The sequence below is a fragment of the Lissotriton helveticus genome, chromosome 6, assembly GCF_964261635.1.
Source record: "Lissotriton helveticus chromosome 6, aLisHel1.1, whole genome shotgun sequence".
Classification (NCBI taxonomy): Eukaryota; Metazoa; Chordata; class Amphibia; order Caudata; family Salamandridae; genus Lissotriton; species Lissotriton helveticus.
Genome location: NC_136067.1, coordinates 732,124,525 through 732,152,208, shown reverse-complemented (window position 1 = coordinate 732,152,208; position 27,684 = coordinate 732,124,525). Strand labels below are relative to the sequence as shown.

The 27,684-nt window shown below is 47.0% G+C and overlaps 1 long non-coding RNA gene across 1 annotated transcript in view; it reads left to right on the top strand.

Annotated features, from left to right (window-relative positions):
• Positions 1-735: 735 nt before the first annotated feature.
• LOC144762922 (uncharacterized) overlaps positions 736-27,684 on the top strand; it is a 118,858-nt gene continuing 91,909 nt past the window's right edge. Inside the window, exon 1 of the long non-coding RNA XR_013596160.1 lies at positions 736-871. This is a non-coding gene — a long non-coding RNA (uncharacterized LOC144762922). The remainder of the gene's footprint in view (positions 872-27,684) is intronic.

The window sequence follows — 27,684 nt, the reverse complement described above, 5'->3', positions numbered from 1 at the left end:
TGCTGATCCTCGATTCAGTTTGTGGTTTGATTTTGATTAATTTGTCATATGTGTGATTTGTATAAATGTTTTGGTTTTGTTGGTGTCCGGCTGCAGGGTGTTGCTTTGCACATATAACTGTTCCCACTGTCATTGAGTTGCATAACAAGAATCACTGTCAATTAAATGCTGGTGATTGTAAAGTCTGTATACGGTGTCTTTCAGTTGTATTGCTACTTTCACAGTCACACAGCTGAGTGGCACAGCGGTGCCCCTCTTTCAGACATTCAACAAGTTTGCCAATTCAGAAAGTACATCTTTACAATTATTTCCATCCCCTGCTTCTTCCCAGTTACAGGCATGTATAACTGCTGTGCTGCTTTCCCTTTAGTCTTGGTTGGTTTCTGTCTAATTAACAAAGCAGTGGTTCACAGCTGTGTGAAACTGCACCCTAGATAGCCAGAATTTCCATATGCAGATCTCCCTTCACCGCAGCCCCCACCACTCTCTCTTTCTCGCTGCGTCTTTTCTCCTTCGCTCCCTCTCTCTCTTCCATTCTGGCTGCTGTTCAGGAAACACGCTGGATATTCCCTCGCTCGGCAGGGACTGAACACTCCCAGGCAGGGGTGCCAGATAAACCGAGCTGTGGCTGCTCCGAACCACATGATACTCCCCGAATTGGTGGTATATACGATGAAGTTCTCACCTTCTCCCGTTGGCGGCGGGACACGGGGAGGGCGCGAGGCCGAAGGAACTGCTTGAGAGGGAAACCGTTGAAGAGCCTCCTCTGAATGGACGTTAACAGCGCGCGCGCAGTTCATGCCCGACCTGCATATTCGCCTGTGAAGAGGGATATTTGGAAAAATATGTATTTCATGAGCGGATACCGGAGGTAAGATGCCTACTGTATTGTAAAAGCAACGCTATTAAATGTTTACTATGTGCATGACATGACGCCTGCCTGTCCTCTGTCCAAAACAAAACACATGCAAACAGAACCAGTCATCCTCCCGCTCACGGCATGTTCATGATTTTCCTCAGCATGGTTTTGATTTAGCTTGATATAAAGCACCGTATTTTGCTTCTAAAAGTCAAACAGTGTCATAGTTGGTGGGTCAACACGTAAGGCACATAAAAAGCAACTTTTCACTCTGACTAAAGCATAGTTTAATTTGTCTTCGCACCCCACGCACTCCACTTCCCGCGTTTCTTTTGTATCGTGCGCGTAAATAGCACAACAGTAACGTTTTGGGGCACAGAAGCAATTAATGTCATAAAATTAAGTACCGTATTTAATTTAGCTGTTGTGAAGCAAAAGAATAAGGCAATAATTTTGATTGTACTATTCCGTCTCGAGATGTGCTTTGCGTTAATTGGGTTAAAAAAAATAGCGACGCTTATTAGAAATTGCAATTCCACAATGCCAGCCCTGACAATAAGCCGCACCACTGAATTATTCACGTCTTTAATTTGCTCACTTAATGACACCGTTCTGTAATCAGAGTGCAGAGCCTGCTACCCATGCATTATGGATGACGCCCAGGACTTAAATGCAGGACATTATGAAGCTCTCAGTGGTTCCCTAATTAGTTTTCCACAAGGCAGTACTTAGATATTAAAGTGCTGGAACGCATATTTCAAACAAACTGTATGGTGTAACTAATGATATGTTATCCCCCAGACAGCCCTGTTTCAATGGTTTTTTTAATTCCCTTTTTAAGAAAGGCTGGTTCAAACTGTGTTTCATGAAAAATACATAACTGCACGGTTAACCAAAGGTATGTTGATGCAAATAGTTTTGATCTCAGCGCAGCCTATGTAATGTAGAATTAATGAGATCTAACGCGCAGTAGAAGGGCAGTGTGAAGAGCTCCTTGCTGTGACTGACTGGATACTTTTCAATCTGTTTTACAACGAATTGATTTTGTGTTCGTATAAAGCCACAGCACTGTGAGAGAGGTAGAATTTAATTTACTCGCTTTTGGCCAGTTAAGTTTTTGTTTGCCCGTTTCATCAAGTTTACTGGTTTATCATTCTCGTGAAAAATATGTACTTCATAATTCACATTGATTGCTATTCTGAGTGCTCGCGTGAAGTTTGTGATTCCTGCCAAATAAATACTTTTTTGTTACTAGTAAGATTTATAATGCCACAAGTATGTCCTTGTAATTTTGAAAGACCAGAGTGACTACTTCAAAATTGTAATAAGCACTGCCAAAAGCAGACTTGCTTTGGTAAACTGGCACCATGATAAGTATGTATTTATTTTTTGCTAGAATATGCTACTTCAAAAAAGTCACCGCCTAAGCCTGACCACTTAATGCTTAAAAAAAGTAAGCAGCAAATTTAATTTTAATATAACAGTACATAGCTTGCTAGGTGACTGATATACTTAAAACAGCTACAAACCCATTTTTGGTTCAAATACAATTCATCCAAGGGAAAAGTAGTATTGGCTTTCAACTACACGTAGCCTGTAAACATAGTTTAAATAGACAAGGAAGCCTAAAACGATGAAGAAAGGAAATAAAAAAGCATTTGTAAAGTATTGACTCCCAGTTCTGGTACTGAAGTGCACTTCTTTTTAAGTGAATATGTACAATTGCACCGGCAAAATGCCTCTACTCCGTGTTGAAGAGCCAGAGGCTGCCGAGCCATTGCAACATTCTGTATGTGTAGTGGGCGGAAGCAAAATATGAATGACTGAACAGTCCAATGAATGAAGACGGCTGATCTAACCCCCTCTTTGCTTGCATATGTGTATGCACCTTTTATTTACACATTTTCTTGATAACATGAGCTGGCAAGACATCAAACTCTTCATCTAGTCCAGACCTAGTAAACAGAATACAGGAGTTCCGGGTAGACTCCCATTTTTGGCAACAATCATCACAGCAGTCTACTGGCAACAGTGTATTCTGTCCATTCAAATGTCTGTGTTCAGGCATGGCCTTTAAGCGTTGAATTAAAACTTCATCAAAATGAGACAAACATGCATATCTGGTTTCATTGGCAGTAAAAAATTACAGCATTTGAAACAGCAAGTTACCACCCAAACTCATATGGAATAAATTAAGACCAACTCCCTCTTCAGATACGTTATACTATATGTATTTGTTTAGGGTAATGTATTTTCGGGTGCTTCTAGGAGAGCAGCTGTTATTCCATCTGCAATTAAACCCACAGTAAAGCAATAATGAAAACAATTACTTTTCAGATCACTCAAAGACATTTAGTGTTCAAATTGTTTGAGGCAAACTAGCCAGCTTCCCTCCAGTTTCTCATAATTCTTTTTCTCATGGAGTTGTTCCCTATATCTGACAAGCAAGAGTGAGAGACAGGCAAGCAAGAGTGAGAGACAGGCAGAAAGGAAGCAACACTCACGCAAGTGAGAATTTCAGCTCTCACCCACGATGGAGTTGCCTCCGTGCAAGCAACTTGTACCACCCCAAGACTTCTTTCTTGTGATTCGGTGAATTATTAAAGTCTTGTATACAATGCAGTAATTGAGAGAACTGTGTTTAAGTAGGTGGGACAGCCTTTAATTACATACCTATCCACAACTTTAAAACCAAGATATGTTTTTCCCACCCTTCAGAAGTAGTCTACATGTTTCAGCATATGTGTGGGTCTCGCACATTCTTCAGAACTTTCTACCAATCTCGCAGAACAGCAGCCTGCATAGAGCTCTTTCACGGTGAACCTATTTAGTTAATGGAACAGCATGGCCAAAGAAGGACAGTGTAGGCAACGTGACTGACAAATATCCAAAATGACCGGCAGGCTACTTGACAAATATCCAAAATGACAGGCAGGCTACTTGTCCTGTAAGCCCTTGTGCATCACACAGTGAGCCTTCTGCATAATTAATTCTGTGGACCCACCAAAATTTAGGAGAAAAGAGTCACGTGAGAATTATTTTTTATAACCCAGTTTTTCCCCTCAGCAGCTGGTATAAGCAGTTGTTCAATGGACGATAGATAGAGGTGTCCCATTTTGTAAGCATCTCTATATCAATAATGTTTAATTTTAACCTCTTTACAACATACCAGAATCAACTTCTATTAGGCAGTCTTAACCCCTTCGCCGCGGGGGTAATTCTCCCACGGCACGGGGGTGGAGGGGAGGCCGCTGTGCTCGTGACAAGCCCAGCTCGTCATGAGGCACAGTGGAGCTGTGCTCATGACGAGCTGGGCTCGTCACGCCTCCTCCCACTGATTAATACTCCCGCACAGGCAGGCAATCAATTGCGCGTGGGTGGATCGCGACCATTATGACGAGCCCAGCTCGTCATGAGCACAGCTCCACTGTGCCTCATGACGAGCTGGGCTCGTCATAAGCATGGAAGGGGTTAAAAGATTGAGCCTGACCTCTTGCCCCACCTATCCCTTCTGGGTGTGCCTCCCCCTTATGGTAGGTCCAAGCAGATTACCTAATTGAGGATTGAGGGTCTTTCAGATAATAACCAGGGTTTCAGTGCAAATTCTGTCAGGACTGGAGATGAGGATTAGGCTTTACTTTCTCCACTATATTATACCAGCAGACATCTAACGTTATGTATATCAACATTAAACTACATTTCCCATTAATCCTTGGGGAAAAGAAGCAAACAACTGTGCATCCATTCCGGACACCGCTAAACTGTGCATCCAGTCCGAACACTGCAGACCCTCTCAACATTCTCTGGAGGGGCTCTATCCTTCTCTTTTTCGCTGCTCCAGCAGCCTCAGATACGTGTTTTTCACCTCTGTGTTTATAACAATGTTTACTATGTTATTAATGTTTTAAAACATGGTTTAATACCAGAAAATCACGCTGTGAAGGTTATTGCTGTACATGTGTATTGCTTGTTTTGGCCATAATTACCTTTCCATTACAGAGCGACACCTGGAAAGTTCTCGCTTCTTCAATTCACTCAGGCTCTGAACGCGATGTGGTCATCTGGCCGCTAGGGGGCCCGCACATTCAAAACCAGCGCGCCCGTGCGTCCTACCTCCTGGGCTAATCTTAGACAAGTTGGACCCGGATGATCTTATACATCAGCGCTCTGCGGAATGGTCCCCAGCACCTAAAGTGGCCTCTTGTGTAGAGGGCTGGTGATGAAAACTATTGGACAAGTAGGTCAGGAGTTGTCTCTGAGCTGAATGTCCTAAACCTTTCAAGGGGGGCAAAGTAGCCATTGGCCGCAAAATAAATGGCTGCTTTGTGGGCGAAGTTTGTTCGACATGCCAAAAAGAGGATAGATTGCTCTTGGTGATCATGCAAAGACAAATTACTAGATGTAACAGGACCTCTATCCAAGATCATGGACATGGCCAAAGATGCCAAGGCATCCGGCTCCTTGGTCTCTCCCCGAAGCTCTATCAAGCTGGGCTCAAAGGGCCATAACATTTCTGGGAAACACCAACTGTGCAATTTCTACAAAACTGTGTAGATCCCTCTTGATTAAAATAGACCCAAAACTGGGGGAGCTATCAGCATCAGAGCCCATAGCACAGGGAAGTCTCTTCAGAGATCCATTTATCAGAGAGTTAGGCAAATTTGTAAATACTTTCAATTCTCTGGACAAAGCCTAGAAATCTAGTAAGATAATTTTTATGCCTTATGTTTTGACAGAGCCGGCCGTGGTAGTGGGGTCTTGGCCGGCCGTTCTTTTCACCAAGTCTCCACTAGGGGTGCATATACCCACTGAGGATAATGGCAGGATCCTTTCAAGTTCAGCAACTTCTACCCAACCAGGAGCTATCCCCGACGCCGGGGTGTGAGAGGAGGTTCAAGAGGCAATGGCACCTACAATACCCCTCAAGGTGAGTCTTACACATTCTTAGGTAATTAAACTTGGGGGCAGGTCGGTGAACTTCTTGCACAATTGGGAGGCTCTTACCTCAGATGCTTGGATCTTTCAATCATTCAGAGGATTCCATATAGAGTTCTACGGCTCTCAAACCCCTACCTTCAAAACCCCTGACTTTTTCTCCCGTCCAAACAGAGTTAGTAGACTTCAAGATTGCTCAGCTCTTGGAAAACGGCACGATTGACCTAGCAACCTTACATCCCCATAGTTTTCTCTGGTGGAAAAGAGGAATGTGGGCTAAAACCCTGTCATCAATCTGAGAGAATTTAACAAGTTGTTGGTTTAATTCCACTTTAAGGTGGATGGTATCCATCTTCTCAGGGTCTTGTTACAGGCAAACGACTGGATGGTCTGATTGGACCTACAGGATGCCTAGCTCATGATTTGTTTCTTTCCTCCTCACAAGCATTTCCTGCAGTTTCAATGGAGGTCACAGATATTCATATCCAAATCCTTTCTTTTCGGTCTATCCTCTGCTCTGTGGTGTATTACCAAGGTGCTGAAACCTGTGGTCAAACATTTGAAATCTCGAGGCGTCAGACTAATAGTCTGCCTAGACAATATACTAATTATAAAACAGTGCCCGAGATGCTTGTTACATCATTTGCCGATGACTATCAATCTGTTGGAGTCTCTTGGATTTGTGGTCAATGAGACGTTGTCCTTGATTCCAGCCCAAACCTTACAATTTCTGGGGATCGTGGTAGACTAGGTCAAAGCCACTCTGAGTCTTCCATCTCGCAAACTTACCAACTCAGGAAGACTCTGGCCAGACCTTTGACCTCCCTGCGCCATCTGGCACACATTGTAGGTCTTCTCTCATCGTCCATACATGCCCTTTTTCTAGGCCCTTACACTACCGGGCGTTGCAAGGCCTAAAGATCTTTAGTCTTCAGCGGGGTCTCACTTATCCCCAATCCATTCCCCTCTTGGAAGAGGAAAAGGAGGAACCACAGGGGTAGGTCTCCTATATGGAGGCATAGAATGGCAGTGACATTTTTGGCTCCCAACCGACCTCGTGATAGAATCGGATGCCAGCAGCTTGGGGGGGGCGCGTTGCAGGGAGTTCTCCATAGGAAAAAAATGGTCATCTGCAGAACAGGCCCTTCAGATAAAATGCCTTGAATTAATGGCAGGCCTCTTTGCAGTGAGCTGTTGGACCAAAGACCAGGTCCAATGTTGTTTCTTTCTTAAGAGCGGCGGTTTGGTATGTCAACCCTCTAGGCAGAACGAGATCGAAGACCCTTCCGGGTTTGGCTTGCACCTTTTTGGAACTACTGCCTGGCCAATCAGATTTTGGTTTTGACTGAACACCTTCCAGGGAAGTCTAATCAGGTGGCAGACTGGCATTCCCGTCATTGGCAGGACGTCAGTCTTTGAAATCTTGATCCAAGGGTGTTGGTGTTCCAGGAACTTAAAGGCAGATGGGGCCTTTTCACAAACAATATCTTCTAGACTAGTCCATCAGTTGGAAAGATACTGCAGTTGGTGTCTGGATCCCACCGCAGTATCGACCAATGCATTTCTCCAGGATTGGAGCAAGGAGAGGGGCTATGCCTTCCCACCATTTGCAATGATCATGAGATTGTCTACCCAGGTTCAGAGACAATGGGCAGATTTAGTGGTGATTACCCCGATTTGGAGATCTCAAGTCTGGTTTTGTGTTCTGATGGACATTTCTTGGGATTTTCCAATCCCTCTACCCCTGTTTCAGGGTCATCACCGTGTTCCCCAAGGGAATCCTCATCACCTGGTTCTAGCACACTTGCTCGCTCCATCTCATGACGTGGCGGATTACAGGAAATGTTGGAAAGTCACAGGAATTTCTCAACAGGCTGCCACATTGCTTGCCAGAGCCTGGGGAGATGGCACAAATAAGAAATACTGCTCCGGCAGGGTTTTGCAGTGGCAACTATCAAAGGTTATTTGTCAGCCTTATCGGCTTTCCTTTGTTTGCCGGACCAGCCCTCTTTGTTTAAATCTCCAATTGTTTTACGTTTCATTAAGGGCCTTACCAATAAATTTCCTCCTACTCCTTCAAGCTCTTAGTTCTAAGCTCCCATTTTTATCCATTTATGCTGAAAGAATGGTTCTCAGGACCAGGGCTGCTTTTCTGCCTAAGGTGGTAACTCCTTTCCATCTGGGGCAGTGCGTTACCCTCCCTACCTTTTATCCTCCCCCTCACCCTTCCAAGGAGGAGGAGAGACTACATCTCTTGGACCCTAAGAGGACGGTGAGCTTTTACCTGGACAGGACACAAGAGTTTGGGTTGGATGACCAGCTGTTTGTTGGCTTTGCTGGCTGCAAGAAGGGGAAGGCGGTGCACAAGCGCACGCTCTCGAGGTGGATTATCCTCTGCATTAAGATCTGCTACGCCCTGGCGGGTAAGGACCCTCCAGAGGGTATAAGAGCTCACTCTACTAGAGCAAAGTCATCGACATCTGCTTTGTCTAGGGGTGTACCTGTTGAGGACATTTGTAGAGCGGGAACTTGGGCCTCCCTCCACACTTTTGCGAAGCATTACTGCTTGGATACCGAGGTGAGGAGGGACGGCCATTTTACGCGTTCTGTCCTTCAGGACTTTCTGGTATAGAGGAGTGGACACCCTCCTCCGGGAGTGGGGACTGCTGTGGGACTCTATTCACAAGGTGAGGAATCCACTGGCAGATGTATCTATCAGAAGAACAAGTTACTTCCCTTCGGTAACGCTTTTTCTGGTAGATACAATATCTGCCTGTGGATTCCTCACTGACCCACCCGCCTCCCCGTTGTCCACTCTTTTATACCTGAGTTTATTGTAATGTAAATGTTTTTTTTTTCAAGGAGACATTTTATTTCAGTTGTATTACTACATTTGCTTCACACTGTGTGTGTCATCTTGACATTTGTGTACTGTGTATACTGTGTATATATCTGCTGTCATCGGTCCTTCCGTGTGCCTCGAAGGCAAAGCTACAAAAAGAATTTTCGAATGCTGCTGACGCAGGGGGATATTCACAAGGTGAGGAATCCACAGGCAGATATTGTATCTACCAGAAAAAGCGTTACCGAAGGTAAGTAACTTGTTCTTCAGGTCAGTTACACATCTGCAGTTGTGGCAGGCTCCTTCCCCTTCTCAGCAGCAGGTTGGTTTCAAGGCACTTGTGGAAAGATATTCTGTTTTTTTAGACCTGACAGATTTAGAGTGTTTTTCCCCTGTCTTTTTTGCTTCTGACCTCATGTTTTTGACTGTGTGCTGCATTTCATTTTTGCTGGCCTTTGAACTCTGGGCACTTTAGCACTGCTGATCAGTGCTAAAGTGCAAGTGCTCCCTGTGTAAATTCTGATTGGGTATCCATGATTGGTATATCTGATTTACTGGTAAGCCCCTAGTAAAGTGCACTGTGTGTGCCCGGGGCTTGTAAATCAAATGCTACTAGTGGGCCTGCAGCACTGATTGTGCTATCCCCATGAGTACCCTGGAAAACATGTCTCAGACCTGTCACTGCAGTGTCTGTGCGTGCAGATTTAAACTGCCATGTCGACCTGGTAAGTGTACCCCCCTTGCTAAGCCCTAACATTCCCTTTTACTACATGTAAGGCATCCCTAAGGTAGGCCCAAAGTAACCCCATGGACAGGGTGCAGTGTATGTGAAAGGTAGGACATGTACTGGTGTGTTTTGCATGACCTGATAGTGAAATACTACCAGTTTCTCTTTTTCTCTATTGTAAGGACTATCTCTCCTATAGGTTATCATTGGAGCTGCCTTGTAACTACTTACATGTGTAACTTCTAATTGGGAAGAGATAGAGATTTGGAGTTTGTGGTCCCTGAACTCACAATTTAAAGACATCTTTTTGTGAAGTCTGTTTTTAAATTCATTTTTGAAAGTGTCACTTTTAGGAAGTGAGCATTTTCTTGCTTTACCATTCTGTGTCTCTGCCTGTCTATGGAATCGACGTCGAGGGAGGGTGACAGTCGGGCTTCTCGTGCATTCACTCTAGACAGTCACACAAAGTGAGCCATGGTGTGCTCTTCATATCCCTAGGGCCCATCACCAAGCTGATGGGTCTTCCAGGGCTAGAGTGGTGGGATGAGTTATCACTGACACCTGAATAGGGCTGTGCCTGTCCTCACACTAGGCTGGCTCCGCCCCCTGTAGTGTGTTTGGTGCCAGGTCCGGGAAAGGCAGGGTCTTGTGCACACCAAAGACTATCCTTTGAAGTTTGTTTTCTTCAATGGCAAAAACTGGCATAAATATTGGAGCTGTTGCACCATAACTTCAGAACACTTCTGGGTTAGAAGAGATTCTGCCAAGAAGAAGAGCTGGAGAAGCTGATGAAGGGGAACTGCAACTCTGTTTGTTGCTGTGTTTTCCTGGCCTACTGCTTGCTGCTTCTGTCTTTGGCAGTGAAACAACGGGACTTTGCTTTTTGTGTTCTGTTTCCAAGGTTCCCCAAGGGCTTGTGTGTGCTTATCTCCTGTAAATAAGTCTCAGTGCCATCAAAGGCTTCATCTGCAACCTCTGAACTCCTCTGCTGGGAGTTCTGACCTGCCAAGTGGTGCCAAGTTCAGTTCTGGGACTTTGGTGGGTGGCTTTGCTGTAAAGAGAGAAGATAATGTACACAATGACTCTAAGCGTCCTTTTTTCCAATGTATCACCTATGGCCCCGCCCCCCTGGTTCCCCATTCGCCGCCCGCTCCCTGCTGCTCCTCCCTCCCTCTTCCTCTCATATGGAGGCCACGCAGCGGCCGCGCAGCGGGCGCGCTGCTTGCGTATCGAAGGCGCGCCAAAGGCAAGCCTGTCTGCGCCCGTTCGCGCCTGGACCGCGCCCAGCGCCAGAACCCCTGGCACCAGCCGTTGCCAGAGCACCCGACTGAGGTACGACACCGCCATCCTCATCGCACTCAACACAGGACGACCTGCCACAGAGCCACCCCGAGGCGCACCCACAGACCTTTCACCTGCCAAGCATGCAAATTCACCTGCCTCCGAACCTGCACCCCGCCCACCGAACACAGCAACGACAACAACAACCACCTCCAGTGCATCCTCCTCAACACTCGATCCGTCCACAAACACGCCGTCGAACTCTGGGAACTCCTTGATACAACAGCACCAGACGTCACCTTTCTCACGGAAACCTGGATGAACGCCTCCTCGGCCCCGGACATCGCCATAGCCATCCCAGACCATCTGCCACCGCACCCTAATAACCCGCCTCTACAACACTGGGATCCAAGGAAAGGCCCTGGACTGGATCACATCGTTCCTCTCCGACAGAACCCAGAGAGTCCGCCTCCCTCCCTTCCGTTCCGAGGCCACCTAGATCATCTGCGGCGTACCCCAGGGCTCCTCACTCAGCCCAACCCTCTACAATATCTACATGAGCCCCCTCGCCACCATCACACGCAAACACAACATCAACATCATCTCCTACGCCGACGACACCCAACTGATACTCTCCCTCACCAAAGACCCTCTCACCGCCAAAGCCAACTTCCAGGACGGAATGAAAGATGTCTGAAGTTCAACTCGGACAAGATGGAGGTCCTCATCCTCGGTCAATCCCCATCCGCCTGGGACAACTCCTGGTGGCCCCCGACGCTGGGCACCGCACCGACACCCACGGACCACGCACGCAACCTAGGATTCATCCTGGACTCCTCCCTCACGATGACCAAGTAAGTCAACGCTGTCTCGTCCTCATACTTCAACACCCTGCGCATGCTCCGAAAGATCTTCCGGTGGATCCCCACCGAAACCAGAAAGACGGTCAACCAGGCCCTCGTCACCAGCCGACTGGACTACGGGAATGCCCTATACGCAGGAACCACAGCCAAACTTCAGAAACGGCTTCAGCGCATACAGAACGCCTCCGCACGACTCATCCTGGATATCCCTCGCCACAACCACATATCCCCCCACCTGAGAAACCTGCACTGGCTCCCCGTCAGCAAGAGGATCACGTTCAGGCTGCTCACCCACGCACACAAAGCGCTCCACAACATGGGCCCCGAATACCTCAACAACCGCCTCTCGTTCTACACCCCCACCCGCCAGCTCCGCTCCACCAGCCTCGCCCTCGCCACGTCCCACGGATTTGCAGAGCCACCACCCGAGGAAGATCGTTCTCCTACCTGGCAGCCAAGACATGAAACTCCCTCCCCGCACACCTACGACTGACCCAGGACCATCTCACCTTCAGGAGACACCTAAGGACCTGGTTATTCGAGCAGTAGCGGCACTAACCCCCCCCTCCTCCGCCCTTCAGCGCCTTGATACCCTCACGGGTGAGTAGCGCGCTCTACAAATGTATTGATTGATTGATTGAGTGTGGTTGAAGAATCAGTGCATCGCCATCGTGCGGCTGAAGAATCAACACACCGGCTGCCGTGTGGCTGAAAGATCACCACGTCTGAGCTCCAAGTACTTGGTCTCCATCCGTGGCACACGATCCAACCTCAATGGAGGCCCTTCTGTATGACTGAAGAATCAGTGCATCACCTGCTTTGTGGCTGGGAAATCGGTGTAATGCCTGCTCCACCGGATCAACCCAGCGCAGTGGATTTTCCACGCATTGTACTTCGACCCTCTCTCTTCATCGACACAACCCCGCAGTACGGACCCGACGCCGCGTGTCTGGAAATCGACGCTTCACTTCCCCTCGCAGAAGAGAATTGATCCAACATTTCTCCTGCCATGCAGATAGAACTGATGCCTTCATTCCTCTGGGACTAAGGAACTGATGCAACGCTTTTGGTTTCCGGCACCTCACCTCCTCTGTGGCTGTTTTCCTTCTCTGATTTTGGCGCATCAAAGGTACTTTGTAGTAAAACCAATACATTCATAGATTTCTATGGACTGAACTTGCTTAACCCTTTAAAAGTGATATCTTTGCCTAGGTAGGTTGGATTTTTGTTGTTTCGGTTATGTTTTACCCAGATAAAGATAGGTTATTTTTGTAAACTGGTGTGGTGTCCATTTGTAGTGTTTTCACTGTGTTACTATGTGTGGTGGGACAAATGCTTTACACATTGCCTCTGAGATAAGCCTCACTGCTTGTGCCGAGCTACCAAGGGGGTGAGCAGGGGTTATCTTGGGAGTTTAACTCATTTACCCTGACTAGGATAAGGAGCCCTACATGGACAGGGTGCAAACCACAACCAACTAGACACCCCCTTTTCTAACACAGTTTTTTTCCAGCAGGGTCAGACTTTGTTCCCCTTTGAGAAAGTGGCTGTCAGATACCAGCACTGGTTGCACTACAGTCCTCTTGGTACTCTGCGGAGCACTTTCTTCCTTGGCTGGAAAGAACTTGAACTAGAACAACAAGTGAATCAGTGGCACCCGTTTTTATACAGGTTGAGCAGACTGGATGTGGATTAACACATTTCACAGAACCATTGTGAAGTGATTCTTCTATTAAAGTGTCATCTTCAGGCTGCTTTTTAGACAGCCTTTGTGTAAAGTGATGCTAATCATTGGAGGTTAGACTCCAGCCTGGAGTACCCACACCAGTGACACAAAGAGGTGTGAGCTTTCTGCACTTGGGTTATCAACAGCCACACTGACAGTGATCAGCAAAAAGCAACAAGGTTGGTCTCACCAAAAGACTCTTCTCACCGAGAACAGCAGAAGATGCAGTCCCACCCTTCAACCCTACCATCTAACAGATGGCAGTGCTACAGGGAGATTAATCCCCACTAGTGTCTAGTTCTCCCCCCTTCAGCTTCAGGAATGTCAGTAATATACTACCACTGTCTAGGAAAACAACATGTGTAAAATAACAGGTAAAATGGAACCCGCAGTCTTCATACGCAGGTTCACTGACACACACATACAGCATGTATCACACAGGAATTCGTACAACATGCACTGGGGTGTTAGCTCAAGGGTCTGTTTTAGTGCTTAGAAGGTGAACTTTACAGAAGTGGGTCAGTACACTTCCACTCCGGTGATACAGATAAAAGGGTTGGTCGCAACTACTAATTCACAAAACTTAATATGTTGCCAGCACCACTCTATATGCTAAACCCATGTCGGGGAGAGTACTCTACTGTGAGCTTAATGAAGGCACACTTGGTGCATTCATCCAGGTCACAAGGCCTTACTCAAGACAAAGGACAGGCTTAGGACTCTGCTCACACACATGGTTAGTGTGAGGCTATGGCCAAAATAAAAAGAACAGGATATGAGATACTTACAATCAGGCACTCGGAGTGTCAGGATCCATCCTTCTTCCCTTGGTAATCATTACCAAAAACGATCGTGCAAGCGCACACACCCATGCTGGAAAACTTCGTTGCGGCTGCTGTTGGCAGAATTGCAGCGCGCAGCCATCTTGAAAATGCAGCGAAGGTTCCGTTCTCGATGGAGGTCAGCAGTCTAGCTGATCACCTCAGTCCACGAGAGTGTTTCCCCTTTGCGCATGCGCGCACTGAGAGCGGCGCACTTCAACTGACAGAATTCACGGAGAGAGCGTTTCCCTCACGCTCTCTGTCACAGAACAAGAGAAACCCCTTGAACTTTTATCGTTTGGCAGCAGTATCTTAGTTATGAGGGAAGTAAGAATTATGCGCTTTGGTTAAATTTGAAAAGGCGCATTTTAACAACCTTTTTTCCTTCAGGAATATCGTCCTGCCTTATTAACCTTTGTGGAGTCTTCGTGTCCAGAGTCTTGTGAGAAGGAGCAGACAGAGTCGGGTGTCTTCAGTCAAGAGAAGCCCCGGTGTAGCCAAGTAAGAGTATTTGTGTTGAAGTAACGTCGCAGATATCTATTCGGAGGTGTTCGAGTCCTGTGATGTGTAAGCAAATGAATTGCACCTCAAGCCTAAGAGAACTTTCAATGAACTGATTGTTTAGTACTAAGAACTAGAGACTAAATTCATTCAGAGAGTCCTTTCTTGAGATCTAATGAAAAACCTTGTGGCAACAGACATTCTATGAGAAACCAACTGGAGTAGAATTTTCAAGAAATCTTTGAACTATTTTAGCTAATCTACTTTCTGTGGATTAGAGCCTTTCTTTGGATAAAAGGTTGAACCAAGAATACAAGAGAAGCTTGAAAGCTCATCTCCTAAGAGTATCTTCCAATGAATCAGATGGTCAACTAATCACAGACAAAGCACATTAGAGAGTAGCTAGCTTCCTAGTGCACATTGGTAAGACACAATTCCCGCTTAAGGAAACACATAGCAACGATAGCCTTTTTTAGACCAAGAGGTTAACCACTGTTCATTCCCTTCTAGAGCGAGAATTGCCAAATTGACCAGAGGCAGGCTCAGTGCCAGAAGAGAAGCAGTCTCTCTTGTTTTGTCTTCCACTTCCCCTTTCCCTTCCCCGGGCTAATTCTCTGGACTGAAACTTATCAAGACAGTCTTTGGAGTTTGGTCGGTGGGGGTATTGGGGCAAGAGCATCTGTTCCTGAGGGGACCGCTTCAACGTATCCTTTTTCTGACAGATTGAAGTGCCTACCTCTTAATTGAGGGTTAGGTCCCCTCCCGGACAGAATGGCGGAAGGATTAGATTTAAAAGCATTAAATAATGTTTTAAGTAACATGCAGGAACAGTTAAATTGTGCCCTAGAAGAGAATAAGGCCTTACGAGAGGAGGTTAGGAGATCCAGTCAGGAGTCAAATCAAACACGTCAGAGGTTAGAGGAGTTGGTGACTGCTGGGTCAGTGCTTCGAGGTAATGCCTCGACAACTCAGCAGCCATCTACGTCAGGCATTTCTACCCAGGTCATTCATTCAATCTCTCCTATCGTTCCTTTAGCTTCTCCAGATAGATATGGAGGGGATCCCATGAAGGCCCAAATTTTTTTGACACAATGTTCCCTTCATTTTTTGTGTCGTCCAGTAATTTTTGCAGATGACCAAGCTAAAGTGGCTTTTATACTGTCGTATCTGACGGGGGATGCGGCTGCTTGGTCCATGTCTCTGGTTACCAAGAATGACCCCCTCCTGACTAACTATGCGAATTTCAAGGTGGAGTTTACCCGAATTTTTGATCGACGTTCTGCCACACAGGCTACAGATAATGAATTGCTAGACTTAAAGCAAGGAAGTCGAGATCTGGTGGGGTATTTGGCCAATTTTAATAAATTGGTAGTGGAAACAGATTGGCCAGAAGAGAAAAGAGCGGCCATCTTCTATAGAGGTCTTCGGGATGATCTTAAGGATGCCTTGGCCCAAATTCCTCGAAGACCCACAGAAATCTCTGAACTCACAGACCTGGTTTTACAATTGGATCATAGGTTAAGTGAACGACGGCATGAAAAGAAAAGAGAATTTCGCCCCTTCCCGCCACAATTTGATCGCGTGAAGTTTGACTCTCAAAAAAGTTCAGAATCTACGTCAGTCGAAGAACCCATGCAAATCGGCTCAGTCAGAGGTCCGTTGACAAAAGAGGAAAAAGAGAGACGAAGAACGTCCCAGTTGTGTTTGTACTGTGGAGGGTCGGGGCACTTTGTAAAAGAGTGTCCAAAAAGACCAAAGGTTCCCTTGCCAGTAAAAGATCGGCTTCGCCCGTAACTCGAGTTGCACGGGTGGAAGCATTATGCAAGACAACTCATGGCAAACTACACATCATGAACACATTGCAATCGGCGGCACCGCATTTAATAGCAATGTTTGTGGTAAAGTTTCGAAATAAAGAAATTAAAGAAGTCTCAGTAATGATTGACTCCGGGGCTACTGGAAACTTTTGCGATCTCAAGTATGCCCGGCAAATTGGAATCCAGCCAGTTAAGAAGTTAATTCCAGAGTCAGTACGCGCAGTGGATGGGACCAATTTATCCTCAGGACCCATAACCCATGAAACAGAGTTGGTTCGGTGGACAGGGTTACAGGGACACTCGGAAGTAATTACCTTCAATTTAATTGATGCACCCCAATTCCAGTTAATTCTAGGACTCCCTTGGTTAACGGAACACAACCCAAGAATTGATTGGAGTAAAAGAACAATTGAAATGAATTCTTCCTTTTGTGCCGAAAATTGTTTTGAAGATTCAGAACATCAGGAGAAAGAGTCACAAGCAAGAAATTTGGCTTCCATTTATCCAGCCCAAATTTGCACTGTAGAATCAATGAAAATCCCTGAGGAGTATCAGGATCTTTTGGCAGTATTTGACAAGAAAAAAGCGGAAACATTGCCACCTCATCGGCCTTACGACTGTAAGATTGAAATAGAACCAGGAGCTATTTTGCCTTGCAGTAGGATTTATGCCCTCACAGAGACGGAAAATAAATTTTTAAAGGAATATTTGGACACATTTTTGGCAAATGGCTTCATTCGTCCTTCCCAATCTCCAGTCTCCTCTCCCCTCTTTTTTATTCCAAAACGAGATGGAGATCTTCGGGCTTGCATCGATTATAGAGCTCTGAATCAAGTAACAGTCAAGAACAGGTACCCACTTCCCCTGATTTCCGTGCTATTAGATCAAGTCAAGAATGCCAAGATCTATACCAAGTTGGATCTCAGAGGGGCTTACCATTTGATCAGAGTTGCTTCTGGAGATGAATGGAAGACAGCATTCAGAACTCGTTATGGATTATTCGAGTATCAAGTGATGCCCTATGGACTATGCAATGCCCCAGCTGCCTTTCAGCATTTTGTTAATGATGTCCTTGGAGAATTTTTGGATCGGGTGGCAGTGGTCTACATTGATGACATCCTGATCTTCTCTGACAGTTTGGAAGAGCACATTCCGCATGTGAGAGCAATTTTACTCAAATTGATGGAGAATCATCTTTATGTAAAATTAGAGAAATGTGCTTTTCATGTCACTCGAGTCGAGTTTTTGGGATTTGTACTGTCACCAGATGGAGTGAGTATGGACACCACCAAGGTCAAGGCTGTTCAAGATTGCCCCCCCCCCCTCAATCTGTAAAAGAGATCCAGAGTTTCCTAGGATTTTCAAATTTTTACAGGAGGTTCATTCCAGAGTTTTCTCAAAAAGTAGCCCCGATCACACGATTGTTAAAGAAAGATGTTAAATTTCAATGGGGAAAAGAAGCTGAAGATGCCTTTCAATTTCTCAAGGATTCTTTCACTCAAGCTCCTATTCTGTTACACCCTAGAATTGAAGACCCTTTTTTTGTGGAAGCGGATGCTTCTGATATAGCCATTGGAGGAATCTTGTTGCAACGCCATCCAGAGTCAGGTCAACTACATCCAGTGGCATATCATTCGAGAAAACTGAGTCCACCAGAGTGCAATTATTCAATTGCTGATAAGGAGTTGTTGGCGGTGAAAGATGCTTTTGTGGAATGGCGTCACTATTTGATGGGAGCAAAACATAAAGTTACGGTGTACACAGACCACAGAAACTTGCAATTTCTTAAGTCAGCTCGTACGCTGACAGCTCGGCAATTGCGATGGTCATTATTCTTCGCAGATTTTGACTTCGTGATTACCTTCCGCCCCAGAAAGAGTAATGTCAAGGCAGATGCATTATCCCGAATTGACTCCATTGCCTCCGAGAAGAAAAAAGAAGAGCAAAGTATAATTCCAGAAGAAAAAATCATCTTGGCTACTGAGACCTCTGAAATTGCAAGCCAATTAAAAGAAGTCATGCCCTTACAAGAAATGAAGGATTGGTCTTCAGAGGAAGAAGGTCGTGAAATCAGGAATGGTCTTCCCTATCAGGATCAACGTCTGTATTTACCCACACCAGAGCTTCAAGAAAAGGCCTTGGAATCCTGTCATGATCATTTGTTAGCGGGACATAAAGGAATTCATAAAACGACAGAGTTGGTGGAGAGACATTTTTGGTGGCCAGACATGAAACCGCAGATACGACAGTACGTTACTACCTGTGAAAGATGTTTGAGAGGGAAATCAGATAGGAAACCACCTCAGGGCAAGTTAAAACCATTACCTGTCCCACCACATCCTTGGCATACAGTGTCAATGGATTTAATAGTCGATTTACCCTCAAGTCAAGGATTTACTACAGTGTTAGTATTTGTGGATGTGTTCTCAAAAATGGCACATTTCATTCCCCTAAAAAGGGTCCCTGATGCCCCTTTTTTAGCACAACTATTTTCTCAACACATAGTGCGTTTACATGGAATTCCCAAGATTTTGGTTTCTGACAGGGGCACACAATTCGTTTCCCATTTTTGGAGAGCCTTCACTCACAAATTGGGGATAGACACTCGCTTTTCCACCAGTTACCACCCAGAAACAGATGGTCAGACAGAAAGAGTGAACCAGGAACTCGAGCAGTACCTCCGACTGTACCTTTTGGACCAAAAGATGGAGTGGTCTGAGATGGTATGGGCGGCAGAGTTTGCTTATAATAACGCGGTTCATTCGTCCACTGGCTATTCTCCATTCTATGTGAATAGTGGTAGGCATCCCACCTTAATTGTGGAAAAAGAGGAAAGTCCTGTTCTTGCAGTTGAAAGGTTAGTTTCAGAAGTCCAGAAATCCCTTGTCCAAGTTAAGGAAAATTTGGTGAAGGCAAAAGAATCCTATAAAAAGTATGCAGATAAAAAGAGAAGAGTAGATCCAGTCTTTCTTCCGGGTGAAAAGGTGTGGTTATCAACAAAAAATCTGAAATTGAAGGTAAACCGAAAATTTCAACCTCGATTTTTAGGTCCATTCTCTGTAGAAAAGATGTTAGGACCAGTGACTGTTAAACTACATTTACCTTCATATTTAAAGATTCATCCCACCTTTCATGTTTCTCTGATAAAAAAAAGTCCACCCAATTTAAGAGTCCGTTTAGTGCCCAAGCCAGTTCAGGTAGATCTGGAGGAAGAGTTTGAGGTACATAAAATTTTAGATTCAAAGATTAAGAAAGGCACACTGTACTATCTGATTGATTGGAAGAACTTTGGACCTGAGGAAAGATCGTGGGAGCCTTGTGAAAATGTTCATGCAAAAAGATTAATTAAAGAATTTCATAAGGCAAATCCTACCAAACCCCGGCTGGGGAGAGCCTCCTTGGTGGGAGGTACTGTCAGGATCCATCCTTCTTCCCTTGGTAATCATTACCAAAAACGATCGTGCAAGCGCACACACCCATGCTGGAAAACTTCGTTGCGGCTGCTGTTGGCAGAATTGCAGCGCGCAGCCATCTTGAAAATGCAGCGAAGGTTCCGTTCTCGATGGAGGTCAGCAGTCTAGCTGATCACCTCAGTCCACGAGAGTGTTTCCCCTTTGCGCATGCGCGCACTGAGAGCGGCGCACTTCAACTGACAGAATTCACGGAGAGAGCGTTTCCCTCACGCTCTCTGTCACAGAACAAGAGAAACCCCTTGAACTTTTATCGTTTGGCAGCAGTATCTTAGTTATGAGGGAAGTAAGAATTATGCGCTTTGGTTAAATTTGAAAAGGCGCATTTTAACAACCTTTTTTCCCTCAGGAATATCGTCCTGGCTTATTAACCTTTGTGGAGTCTTCGTGTCCAGAGTCTTGTGAGAAGGAGCAGACAGAGTCGGGTGTCTTCAGTCAAGAGAAGCCCCGGTGTAGCCAAGTAAGAGTATTTGTGTTGAAGTAACGTCGCAGATATCTATTCGGAGGTGTTCGAGTCCTGTGATGTGTAAGCAAATGAATTGCACCTCAAGCCTAAGAGAACTTTCAATGAACTGATTGTTTAGTACTAAGAACAAGAGACTAAATTCATTCAGAGAGTCCTTTCTTGAGATCTAATGAAAAACCTTGTGGCAACAGACATTCTATGAGAAACCAACTGAAGTAGAATTTTCAAGAAATCTTTGAACTATTTTAGCTAATCTACTTTCTGTGGATTAGAGACTTTCTTTGGATAAAAGGTTGAACCAAGAATACAAGAGAAGCTTGAAAGCTCATCTCCTAAGAGTATCTTCCAATGAATCAGATGGTCAACTAATCACAGACAAAGCACATTAGAGAGTATCTAGCTTCCTAGTGCACATTGGTAAGACACAATTCCCGCTTAAGGAAACACATAGCAACGATAGCCTTTTTTAGACCAAGAGGTTAACCACTGTTCATTCCCTTCTAGAGCGAGAATTGCCAAATTGACCAGAGGCAGGCTCAGTGCCAGAAGAGAAGCAGTCTCTCTTGTTTTGTCTTCCACTTCCCCTTTCCCTTCCCCGGGCTAATTCTCTGGACTGAAACTTATCAAGACAGTCTTTGGAGTTTGGTCGGTGGGGGTATTGGGGCAAGAGCATCTGTTCCTGAGGGGACCGCTTCAACGTATCCTTTTTCTGACACGGAGCAAGGGAACACAAATGTACACCATGCAGGGAACATCTTCATCCCAACAGCTGCTAAATGCAGCATCTACTGCTGCCCTAGCCACACATCCCAGGACAAAAGTTGGTTTGAAGATGGTGGAGATTATTGATTTCCGCAAGTAAAATCTAAGCCTATGCAATTGTTACTTCGCACAAGTTTCATAGAGTGTGCGGTTCAAGAGAAAGGTCAGTAGTAAGCTGCAAGACTGGGTTATATGGAGCAGTGGAATCTCCTTTAAGATTTGGAGGGCAGTGCCTGAGAAGAGCAAGAATTCCAATGATCAACAGATCTCAAAAGCTGACAATGGATTGGTGCGCAAATGAGCAACGCACCCAGCACAAGTGAAACCAAAGAGTTTAAATGCTTAAAATGATGCATAAAATGTACAACATTGATCATAAAACCTTGGAAGTCTCTTTTTGAAATGGCAAAAAGTATGCCATTTTCTGACATAGTGTGGGTCGTATTTCAATAATGCAGGGCTTAAAAACTTTCCCTTAATAAAGATGTTTGCCGTCAAAATGGAGTTTTACAAGCCACAGAAGGTGATGATGGACACAGTTTACATTAATTCAGCAGTTTCTGCCCTGGAGGAGACATCCACTGTAATCTACCCAAGAACAATATGAATAGTCAGAAGCTAACAAACCTGCTTTGTCTGAAAGACTACCCTGTATGAGATCTATATGAAATTTGAGCCAGATTTCGTCAAGAACCAGAGGATCGTGGTAGCTGGCTGTGGACACCAGTCCAGGCAGCGTAACTATTATGCTGATGATCTCAGAAAGTGCTCTTAACCTGACATCATGAGATTTTGACGATGAGGTAGCCTCTTGTTTACCTTCAGTATGTAGCCACATTGCTGACCACTTTTCCGGTATATCTATTTTTCCAGACTGATTATTTAAAAAGCTACATCATCACAATACCCTCCTTCCTCTAAAGTGCAATAGAGATGATTATTTGTTGAAAACATCTCATTCAGGACACTGAATACAACGCTATTCCCCACAAGGAAATGGAAGCCAGATCAAAATCCCATATTTAACTCTCCATTGTGCATATTTACAAGTGGTTTTAAATTGTGTGTTTTCTACAGAAAGCCACCCGAAATCCAATAAATACAAAAGGCTGCATTGTATTGTAAAGACATTCCGCAAGGGATATTCACTAAGTCTATATTTTTAGCTGAGCATTACTCGAGCATCATTCAATGTTTAAGAAGCTGGAATACGTAATCACCTGTTCTCTTTCATCAGTTTAACATCACGTTTTTCACTTAGCCTGAAGCATGAATCATACAGTGGTTAATGGTTTGTGGAATAATATGACAGCTATTTTGTCTCCACATAAAAAAAGTTGGTTAATTGAAATTCCACATCCAAATTAGCAGAGCGCCAGAATGATTGAAAAAGACCAAAAATAAAGTCTTAAAGGCACGAAAGCGGAACCCACAAATCCTCGGACATTAATGGAACTATGGAAGCAATCCTTAAAAAACTGACGTTCTCGAGCTCACCCAAAGCACTAAAGTCTACATTGACTTCATGCAACTGGAAATCTCTGGGATGGGAACCGATATCAAACAACTGACCGAAAGGATTTCAGAGACCGAAAATAGAATAAGTAATCTGGAAGACTCAGAGATACAAATTAAAACCGATCTAACTGTGACTGAAAGCAAAAGCGTTATTCTACACAAAGAATAAGTGGACTTGAAGAAGTCCCATTTCCAGTTCCCAGAGTATGGTGCCTGGTGCTCAGTAAGAGGGGTACAGGTTGAGAGTCAGGGGCAGTGAGCAACTGTCTCACCAGTCTGGAGGGGGAGTGTGTGGATGAGTGGTGTGTTGAACTGGAGGAGTTGGTGTGAGGTTTTTTTTGGTGATAAAAGGAGCTTGCACGGGAGTTGTACCTCTGGTGGTGTGCAGGAGGTCCTGCAGAGGCACTGGATGAGAAGGTGGACGTCTGGCGGTGTGCTAGATGTCTTGCAGAGGCATTGGGGAGTGATTCCAAAAGTAGTGGCTTGTGTATCTGATGATCCTGTGTAGGGGAAGAGGTTCATGTGTAGCCCAGCTAGGTCCCAGTAGAATGAGGAGGGTGTAGGGGCTCACGTCCTGTCTCAGTGGAGGCGGAGTGAGTGTGGGACAGTGTGTCCCACGTTGGCCCGAAACCCTGTCTCAGGGCCTGGAGCGTTCCCTAAGGGAGCGCCAGGTCAGGGGCCTAGGCTGTACTTACAGGTCATTTGAGGAGGATCTTCCTGTGTCTAGAGGACGGGAAGTGTCTGTAACCAGAACTCCGGCGTCCTGGTGTTGGGCAGTACCACTCCTAAGTGGAGGGTGCAGAAGTCCTGGCTCGCTGGGCATTTGACCGTCCAGAGTGCTTGACCATTTGTGGGGCCTCTGGAGGTCGTTCCCGAGGAGGGGGGAGGCCAGGTTCAGCCTGACCCGGAGGGAAGGGCATCTGTAATCAGTGTCCTGACCGGTTTGGCTTCCAGGGGTACTGCTCCAAGGTGGGAGGGTGCAGAACTCTGGAAGGGGGTGCAGAGGGAGGGTGTCCTTGCCTCTGACCCCGGTGCAACCTGAGGGTTTAGACCCTAGGTTGGGAGATTAGGAAACTTCCAGGTCAAGAAGGAATCTCTGCCCAAGTAGATCAGCTGAAGAGACTGAGGGGGCTGCCCTTGCTGTGTGATCTGGGGCTCACCTGCAGTTTGTTGTTTCCACTAAGGTACAGGAAAGGGGACTTTGCTGTGCGCTGTGTCCCCCCACCTGCGTGAAGAGGGACTGTGCTGTGTGCTTTGTACCTCCGAAGTGAAATAGTTTCCAGATCCCAGGTGGTAGACCAGTTGACGGAGAGAGGTCCTGAACTGGTGGGCGAGATGTGTTCTGGTGGGTGCTTCCCTGGGAGGGTACGGAACCCCAGAAGTAGAGGTAGGGTGGGGCATTCTTGCCCGTGACCTCTGGTCAGCCTGAGGGTATGGTCCCTAGGTTGAAGGATCAGTGGTAGTTGTAGCTACACTGAGAGGGAGAGTGGAGATTCGCTATTGTGTGCCAGGGGTTACTGCCCCCCACTCTGTGAAGTGGTCAAGAAGACCTGTGACATTTGGATGGCCTAGGGCCTGGTCCTGGCCGTGGATGACTAGAGAGTACCAGTGGGGTATCCTAGTTGTGCCAGAGAGCTGTTGAGAGAAATCCATGTGGGTTCAGAGTGACGCAAAACCGGAGGGTGTCCCTGCTGTGGGGGCCCGTGTCCGTGTTTTGTCGCCCAAAGCAGGGAAGCCCATCAAGGGATTGATTGGTCTACCCTGCGTTTTGGCTGGAAGGGGGTTGTGTTGGACCTGGCCCTTTTGGCAGGTTCACCCTGAAACGTTTTGCTTTTTCCTGGCCTATTTCTGTAACCTGGTGTTGGTGATTTTAGACCTCTGCGCACTTTTTCACTGTGGTACAGTGTAAAGTGCGTGAGCTCTGTGTATGTGTGAGAGTGACCTGCCCTCCCATAGGAATGCATGGGGAATATGTGCGACCATGTTAGTTCCTGATGTGTGGGGAGTGCAGGGTCGAGTTTGGTATGTGCGAACTCGTGAGATTGAAAGCTGCGTAATGATGTATGTGGCATGAATGTGTCTAGTGTGGAAGTGCTTCTTCTAGACATGGGTGTGCGTGTGTAGTGAGTGTGCTGGCACGTGATTGGCTGGAGCTGGCTGATGAGCCTGGCTCCAAGAGTCTGGATGGGTCTGCCCGGTGGTGAGTGGAGAGATTAGCATGCTGATGTGAGGGGAAGGGTACACCTGGGACCTGAATAGTGCTGGGCTTTCCTCACACAATGCCGGCTCCGCCCCCTGTGGTGCGACTGATGACCCTAGCCTGACTAGTGAATGGGAGGGGTGGCTGAGCTCATCAATGGTGCTCCCAAACCAGCTGCGCCTGGTTTTGCCCCCACCCTGCACCTTTAGACAAAGGTTTGGACTATATAAAAAGGGTCTGTGTCCCCTTACAAAATGTTCTTATTTCTGACTGGAATCAACCAGGGGCGTGCTGCTGCTTGGGCCCAGGGGAAGGCTTGCCTCCCTGGGCCCTGCCCAGCCTCTGGATCCCTGGATGCTGGAGGAATTGCCTTGCTGGTAGCTGCTGGGCTCCATCTTGATGCTCCAGGACTTCTTTGGACCCTTCTTGCTGTGGGGGTCCTTTCTGGGGCCTTTTTGTGATTTCTGGGCCCCCCAGCGCCTCGGGGGCACTTTATCCTGATTGCTGGGCAGAGCGCTGTTGTTGCCCCTCAGGGGGGGGCGGAAGCGCTCCTGCCCTTTTATGCCTTGCAGGTGCCACCCTGCATTATGCCCGCCGTGATATATTTTTATGGACGGGTGCCACCCCGTGTATTTAATTATCTAGCGAGTGCCCACGTTGCTTCTACTTTTATTTTTATTCCCGAGGGTGCCCACCCCTCATTTTTGCCCCTGTTGAATCGCCGACGCCCGAGCTGTTTTTAATGGCCGCCGCGTCCGCGGCCCGCCTGGTTGTGGTCGGGGCCGTGGATGGAAGAGGAAGTGCGGCATGAGAAGGAGCATGGTGGCCGAGGGTGCAGGCAGGGCTCCAGTGGGTGAGGAGAGCCCCGCGCTGCCCCAAGGAGTCCAGCAATGCAGCCGCCGATATCGGCAAGGCTCTCGAGACTGAGAGAGCCCCGCTTGCTGCCGCCCGGAGGGAAGAAGCCGCCGAGCCTCGCAGGCTCCTCTGAGCCCCGGTCCCGAGATGGGGGACCGGGCGAAGCAAGGGTGCTGTCGGCAAAGCTCCCAGGAGTCGGGAGAGCTCCGCTGCCACCAGAAGAGGAGACGCAGAGCCACCCGCACAGGACCGGTGAGTGGGGCTCGGGTGTTTTGGCCGAAGTACGGCCCAGGGACGGTAGTGCATTTAGGGCGGCCCCGGATGGCAGTGGGCCGCCCCAACGTTGTATAGAGCCTGCAGAGGCTCCCACGACCACGGGGACATTGTTGTTTAAAGAGCCTGAGTGGCTCTAGCCCGGACATATTTACTTAAAACGCCAGTGCGCTCTACACGTTATTGGGGGCATGGTTATTGGTTCTGGGCCCCGTGACTCCAACGTTTGGGGGGCCATATTCGATTACTCAAGGAGCCAGGGTGCTCCGGGGGCACAGGTGATTCCAGAGCCAGAGGGCTCCAGCGTTTGGGCGCAGATTTGTCAGAGCCTGTGTGGCTCCAGCCTGCACCTATTTTCTTCAGAGCCTGTGTGGCTCCAACCCCTGCGGCGCAGTTTGTCTAAGGGCCAGTGAGAGCCCATGCCGCAGTTTTCCTTCCCCAGCTGCCCAGCAATTAGTGGGCAGCTGCACCGTTTAGGCGCAATTCAAAAGAGAGAGTCCCTGTGTGGGACAGAGATGGCACAGAGGTGCCAGGCCTTCTACAGCTGCTCAGCATTTAGTGCCAGCTGCAACGTTTGCAACGGCCACGGCCTTGTTGTTGTTCTCAGCTGCCCAGCAATTAGTGGGCAGCTGCAACGTTTAGGTTTGCGCCTTTGGTGCACCCCTGACTGGCGCTGCGTGACAGCGCGCCCTGACGTTCTAGACACAAGGCATTTGAGCCCCTTCTTGGGATGGCCAGTTGGCCAGGGGGCTGGTATGTGGGTAGGGCGCAAGGCCCTAAGGTGATTTCTGCGCAATGTGATTTTACTATGTTTAGAATGGTAATTGCCTAATGTGATTTTTGCGCAATGTGATGTTACTGTGATTATGAGGTTATTTTACCTATGTGAGTTTATGTCAGTGAGAGTTTACTTCACTGTGAGTTACGCCCCCTAAATGTGATTTATTCTTAGGAGGCGGAGTATAATGTGTTTAGGCTAGTGAGAGATTGCCTACTGTAGTTATACTATTTAGGCCTAAATATGATTACTGCGTAATGTGCTTTGCCTTTATACTTGTATTATACTTCTAAAGGTGCTCATGCTTAGAAGTTTGCTTTGCCTAGTATGTTATACTAGAGAGGTTGTGTCCATGCGTGATATAGGCCTATGGTTATTAGTATTGCGTAGTGTGTACCTACCTTTACCAGTGGTTACTGGTTGTGACCTATAATGGTTATTTTGTGCTACACTTATTCTAAGTTCTAGAAGTGCTATTACTGCTAAGTGTTGATTCTGACAGTGGCCCATGTGGCCCTGTCCTGGTGTAAATAATCCAGTGTGAATATTGCCCGTGCCAGTTGGCACAATGTATATTGTGTGATTACTATCTGATGTGTTTTGACAATACAAAAGTTATTGTTATCAGGGCTCCACAAATCCACTCGCCCGCTCGACCGGGGCCTAAACGGCATCCTGCTCATGGCGGGCTTGGGGCTTAGCTTCCAAACCCTACCCCCAGGCCAGGGAGAGCCTCTGCAGGCCCCGATGGACCCCAGCGCCCGGAACCTCGGCTGGCTTGCAGGACGGGGGCTCCAGCAACCCGGGACCTGCCGGACAGAGTTCAAGCCCCAGGCACGGTCCCATGTTCCGAACCCTAGCCAGGCCGGGGAATGCCTCCCCAGGCCCAGAGGGATCCTAGCGCCCAGACCCTCGACTGGCTTGCAGGACAGGGGGCTCCAGCACCCTCGGGGCCTGCCAGATGGAGTTCAAGCCCCGGGCCAGGTCCCA